The sequence below is a fragment of the Bombyx mandarina genome, chromosome 18, assembly GCF_030267445.1.
Source record: "Bombyx mandarina strain Sakado chromosome 18, ASM3026744v2".
NCBI lineage: Eukaryota > Metazoa > Arthropoda > Insecta > Lepidoptera > Bombycidae > Bombyx > Bombyx mandarina.
In genome coordinates, this window is record NC_143224.1 from 5,404,867 (window position 1) to 5,411,363 (window position 6,497).

The window sequence follows — 6,497 nt, forward strand, 5'->3', positions numbered from 1 at the left end:
CGTAGATCGAGCTTTATGACCTGGCGCCGAGTCTTGCTGGAAGGACCATTTTTGATTATTGAACATGGTGTTGTTAAGGGGCTTCACTACCTTCTCAAGAATGGTATCTTGATACACTTGTGCCGATGTTTTGATACCTTTTTCACAAAAGTATGGCTCAGTCACTCCTTCAACTAATACCCCACCAAACAATCACTGAAGTCGGACAGTGCCCACGTTCCACTCTGTCGACTAATTGGGAAGCTTCCATAGAACTTTGAGCATAAATACGGTCATTTTGTTTGTTAAAATGTTGCTCAATTGTAAAAATTTTCTCATCCGTAAACAAAATTTTTCTATGACCTCCCTTTGCGTACCGCTTCAGTAGTTGTTTCGATTTTACCACCCTATTCTCTTTTAAATTATCAGTTAAGAAATGACCAGTACGTCTCTTATAGGCTGCAAGTCCTAAGTCATCTTTTAAAATACGCGACATGGTTCTAGGTGCTATCTTCATCTCCCGAGATAAAATCTTTTGCTCTCGGACAGGATTTCTTCGAATTCTTTCCCTTACTGCTTTGACCACCTTTACGTACGAACACTACGTGGACGACCTAATCTTTTTCTGTCACAGACAGAGGAGGTCTCATTGCACCTATTAATAGCCCGGTACACAAACATTTTACTAATACCAAGCGTATGGAGAGTTTTAAAAATTGCATTTGGCTCCATACCTACTTTGTGTAATGCAATCACAGCGATTCGGTTCTCTTTATCACCCCACTCCATTTTAATATAGCAAAATATTGTACAATGTATTGGCGCCAAAATGAGAAAACTCAATGAGCAATCATCTAAAAATGACAGATTCCAAATTCAAATGTAATATTTTGTTTATTTTTAATTGTAACAGTACTTATGGCCAGACTAAGAATTACTATCTATATTTAACCATAGCAAAATTCATCCATACTATCTGGAACCACTGCGCTTATCGAGAGTGCGTTTCTAGATATTTTTTGGCCATTAAAAAAGTCTCAGTAAATAACCACCATTTTACTGATTGTATATTTCATCCCATGTCGTCTCATTTCATTTAATTTCTCCCCAATTGATTAATGTCATTTAATAATCAATTGACTTCATATCATTTTTCATAAAACAAATAAAAAAAGATTAGGCCGAATGGCAAGCCTTCACCTTTCCAGTTGAAAAAACCACTACTACTTAATTATTGTTAGATGATCAGTTTACTTTAGGGTTAAAATTTTAATATAAACTACACAAATGGACAAATCGAAAAACATTAAAAAAAGAGTTTAAATTTTTTCTGCCGATTTATTTCATTTATAAATCGATGAGACATTAAATGAAGAATTAGTTTACAATAAATGAAAATACATATTTTTATAAAGTTCCATTCCTTAGTTTTCATATTTACGTTACGCTATCACGCTGAAAGGGCCCAATCAAAGGTGAATGAAGTTAGCCCCTCAAAAAAATTTTTTTTTCCTGTTTTCTACTTATTTTCTATTAATTCGTTTGTTCATCATTTGTTCTTGATTGTTCACTGTTAATAATTGTTTGTTCCCCATTTATTTATTTTAAAAAAAATATTAAAAATATATCTAAAAGTTAGCCCCTCGATTGGAATTTTTAATATTTTTTCGTCCTTAATTACTCGTAAATATTCATTTTCGATTGTTCTTATATAAAATACGTTTGTTCTCTTTCGAAATTACTCATTTTTTGTTTAATTAACTATTTGTATTAGTTGAATAAATGTATACAAAATATGTGTACTGCGCATGCCATAAGTGTATAATCTATGGCGCATGCGTCAACTATAATGCCTAAACTTTCTACGCGGTTTTAATCGTGAAAAAAAACAATTATAAATCCTGAAGGATCAATTAATTGGTATACAGTTTAATTAAAAAAATTAAAAAATTAATAAATAAAATAATGTGCATTCGCGTAAAGTTAGACCAAATACATTTTTTCCATCCTCCTATATACCTATCGCTATGAAGGTATAAAAAAGATAGGTTAAGAGTTCACATAGGTAATATAAACAAATAAGTAAATATGTTCATTATTTATCTTTCAAGAGATAATGTAGGTATACATTATAATAACATTTTGACACAGTCGAAATTATATTCCTAACATTAGTAAAATAACATTTTAATAATTTTTTTATAGGTTATGTATTGAAATTGTTGGAAAATTCTTTCATGTTTTAGCTGGAAAACGACATGGAGAATTATATGCAATACAAGATAATGAGCTCCATCAAATGAATTCGAATGAAACCAAACTGTTTACCATCCAAATTCGATTGTCGGGCAGATAGAAAACGAAAATTCACTCATAGTGAACCTCGGCCTGCATTTGTGAAACGGCAAAGACTCACTATTATCAAGGAAATTGAAGAGACGACTAAAAATGAGATGTGTCGTATTATTATACCTTTGCCATCTTGTAGTCAAGGTAGGTGTAACTGTCAATAATTAGTTACACTCACAGATCTCCTAATCAAATAACAATATCAGAAAAAATGAGAATAGTTAGTTAGTTAGTGGAAGTAGCCAAAATGGGCAAGTGGATCTCAGTTCCTATTACATAAGGTACTAGGAAGTTTGTGAAAATGAAAATTTATCACAGTGTAATATCACTTACTTACTTTAACAGTGAAGGAAAACATTGTGATGAAACCTGCACACCTAAATGTTCTTAGGATTTTCTTAGGTGTGTAATCCACCAACCAGCACTAGGCCAGCGTGGTGGATTAAGACCTAAAAACCCTCTCAATGGTAGTGAAGGCCAGTGTCCAGCAAGGGGATATATTATATGGGCTGATGATGATGACTAGGAAGTTAAATACTACTACTACTACTACGACAGTACACATATAATCCTATTTATTTACAAACTATACGTTTGTTGGAAATTGCTAACATTATTTCATATTTCCAGATGTCCAGCCACTTGAAAATAGGTGTAGTAATGACAAAGCTATCCAAGTAGCTCCAGCACAGGAACACAAAGGCAAGGCAAGTGTGTATTGCCACATCACCCCTTAATATATCTGAAGCAAGTATAAGTAAACAATCAGAACCAGCAAAAAAAAAAACTTGTTCCTGAGGACAAATTTGACAGTGATGAGTCAAATGCACCAGCAACAGAAGGATCAACTGTTGACTATGAGTTATCTCTCTATATCTCCACTCCATCAAAGACTTGTGCACTTCAGACTATAGCTCTCAAGAAGACTAAAAAGTTGAAAAAATGAATGTGTTAACAACTTTATCTAAAGTGAAAAATAAACAACGTTTATATATTGGTCTTCCACAAGAATTATGTTTCATATAAGTTTCATAATAGGCTTGATTGAGAAACATACAAATGTTTCTGAACAAAATATTATATTATGTTTGATGAGAATAACATTAAATAGAACATTCTCTCAATTGGCTGATGATTTCGATTTATCTGTAAGTCAAGCAAGCAATATATTTTTCAACAAACTCCCAGAAATTGCAAATGTAATATCACCCCTTGTTAGACTATAAAAAAAACAATACAATAAATATATGTGCAGGAAGGATAATTGATGTCAACTTGGTGGAAAATAGAAAGTTTTTAGATAGTTTGCCACCTACAAAACTCTTTAATTAAATAAGTAATCCTTACTTATAAATAGGAAGTTTTGTAAGTATTTTCACTCTTCATTCAAAAACTACTGAACAGATTTTAATAACTTTTATGCTGGTCTTCTATGGCTAGCAACTCATTATTATTTTGATTCTGTTTTCCACAAATGTGCTAAATATGGGCTTATATATTAGTCGTCTATTATCAAAGGTGGCAATCTGTGCATTTGGACAAAAAAATGTTATTGATATGTCAATACAGATTGATTTGAATATAATCGTCTCCTTCAAAGAATACGGTTCAAAACCTGCATTAAATAAAGGTTAATACTTAACCTGTTATTTATCTAAGATGTCGTTCAGAAGAGTTTTGTGACTGCCAGTGGAATACAAAGTCAATAATTCGTTTTTCTGATTTACCAATAATTGTCCAAAAGTCACATTGCCGGCCTTGATAATAGTCGACTCATATATGAAAAGGAATAAATATTAATGATATGTAACTTTTGTACCTGTATGTTAAGAATAATTTTTAATAAAACATAATTTAAATTGAAATATTATTTTTATTAAATCACATTCACTTTGTACACATCAATATTTTGTACTCCCTAAAAGGAAAATAGGTATAAAGTTTTTTTTAAATATTTAACATTACATTTTTGTGTAAGATTAGAAAATTGTTATTCTTCCAAAAAGAAACTACATTATCTAACAACTGTGCAACTTACTCGGAATCAAAATCAATACCTACTAATTATAGTGACCTGATTATTTTTTTCAAAGTTGCTGGATGCTACACAAAAGTAGCAAGTTTTACTTTTAGCACAATACATATGCATTTGAACTTGTGCATAATATCTTTCTTTAATTTTTTTTGCCTTTTTATTTATGGAAACATAGCATTACTCACTTGCTTGTTTGTAGATCTATCAAAAAAACATAATTTATGTTTTTTTTAGCACAGTGGGCAATACCCTATTATTCATATTAATTATATACGGCGCGGCGATGCGAAAATTCATTACTGAATTATTTAAGAATGATAGGTATAATATAATATTTTAATTCGCGATCTGTTTATAATTTTTAATATATGATTTAAAAATAAGTTATCTTTAATATTTTTAATTTTGTGATTTATGGGGTGGTCACAGTCATTATTATAAAAATAGAAATTTTGAGGAAATATAAATGTTTAATACAAATTATTTTGATAATCGAAATAAATTCATATCAATCCAAATTCATATTTGAACTATGAAAATTGTATGGTATGTAAACAGAAATATATTTTATAATTATAATGACTATTTATTCCATGCAGTATCGGTTAGAGAAGCTCGCACAGCTTCTCTAACCGACAACTGCAACTAGAATAAAGTCTAATAAAGAATAAGAATAAACTTTTCTTCGAAGCTCAATTCTACAAGGGTATTCAATCAGATAGCTATCTATCTGTCGTTCCTGTATGAAATTTTGGTATGTCGAAATCTTGGATAAATCCAGCAAAGCTAAATAAAGTATTTACCTAAAAAATATGTTTATGCTTAAAGTCACGTGTTTATGTTATTCGAAAGTATTAAGCTCCAAGCAGCTAAATTCATTAAGAACCAATTTTTCAATCGATGATTAAAACAACATTAATACTGAGAATGAATATTTATTTATAAAATACACATATGTTTTGACCACGAATTTTGCACGATAATTTAAATTAATATTCATTAATATTAATTTAAATAAATATGAATTAATCTTCTTCTTCTATAACCCATAGTCAACAGTTGATCCTTCTGTTGCTGGTGCATTTGACTCATCACTGTCAAATTTGTCCTCAGGAACAACAGTTTTTTTTTTTGCTGGTTCTGATTGTTTACTTATACTTGCTTCAGATATATTAAGGGGTGATGTGGCAATACACACTTGCCTTGCCTTTGTGTTCCTGTGCTGGAGCTACTTGGATAGCTTTGTCATTACTACACCTATTTTCAAGTGGCTGGACATCTGGAAATATGAAATAACTGAGATCCACTTGCCCATTTTGGCTACTTCCACTAACTAACTAACTATTCTCATTTTTTCTGATATTGTTATTTGATTAGGAGATCTGTGAGTGTAACTAATTATTGACAGTTACACCTACCTTGACTACAAGATGGCAAAGGTATAATAATACGACACATCTCATTTTTAGTCGTCTCTTCAATTTCCTTGATAATAGTGAGTCTTTGCCGTTTCACAAATGCAGGCCGAGGTTCACTATGAGTGAATTTTCGTTTTCTATCTGCCCGACAATCGAATTTGGATGGTAAACAGTTTGGTTTCATTCGAATTCATTTGATGGAGCTCATTATCTTGTATTGCATATAATTCTCCATGTCGTTTTCCAGCTAAAACATGAAAGAATTTTCCAACAATTTCAATACATAACCTATAAAAAAATTATTAAAATGTTATTTTACTAATGTTAGGAATATAATTTCGACTGTGTCAAAATGTTATTATAATGTATACCTACATTATCTCTTGAAAGATAAATAATGAACATATTTACTTATTTGTTTATATTACCTATGTGAACTCTTAACCTATCTTTTTTATACCTTCATAGCGATAGGTATATAGGAGGATGGAAAAAATGTATTTGGTCTAACTTTACGCGAATGCACATTATTTTATTTATTAATTTTTTAATTTTTTTAATTAAACTGTATACCAATTAATTGATCCTTCAGGTTTTATAATTGTTTTTTTTCACGATTAAAACCGCGTAGAAAGTTTAGGCATTATAGTTGACGCATGCGCCATAGATTATACACTTATGGCATGCGCAGTACACATATTTTGTATACATTTATT

General features: G+C 30.7%; 2 long non-coding RNA genes across 6 annotated transcripts; one reads left to right on the top strand and one right to left on the bottom strand.

Moving 5' to 3' along the window:
• The first annotated feature begins 1,801 nt into the window (after positions 1–1,801).
• LOC149500955 (uncharacterized) lies at positions 1,802–4,193 on the top strand. 2 transcript variants are annotated; one of them, XR_016324581.1, is made up of 3 exons: positions 1,802–2,044; positions 2,185–2,472; positions 2,959–4,193. It is a non-coding gene; the product is annotated as an uncharacterized LOC149500955 (long non-coding RNA). The 2 variants fall into 2 exon arrangements; XR_016324580.1 differs by having other exon boundaries at positions 1,830–2,044; positions 2,226–2,472.
• Positions 4,194–5,282: 1,089 nt separating this feature from the next.
• Positions 5,283–6,369, bottom strand: LOC149500956 (uncharacterized). Of its 4 annotated transcripts, none has more exons than XR_016324585.1 (3): positions 6,355–6,369; positions 5,782–6,028; positions 5,283–5,642 (listed from the first exon to the last, which is right to left on the bottom strand). It is a non-coding gene; the product is annotated as an uncharacterized LOC149500956 (long non-coding RNA). The 4 variants fall into 4 exon arrangements; XR_016324582.1 differs by lacking the exon at positions 6,355–6,369 and adding an exon at positions 6,210–6,348; XR_016324583.1 differs by lacking the exon at positions 6,355–6,369 and adding an exon at positions 6,157–6,333.
• Positions 6,370–6,497: the final 128 nt, after the last annotated feature.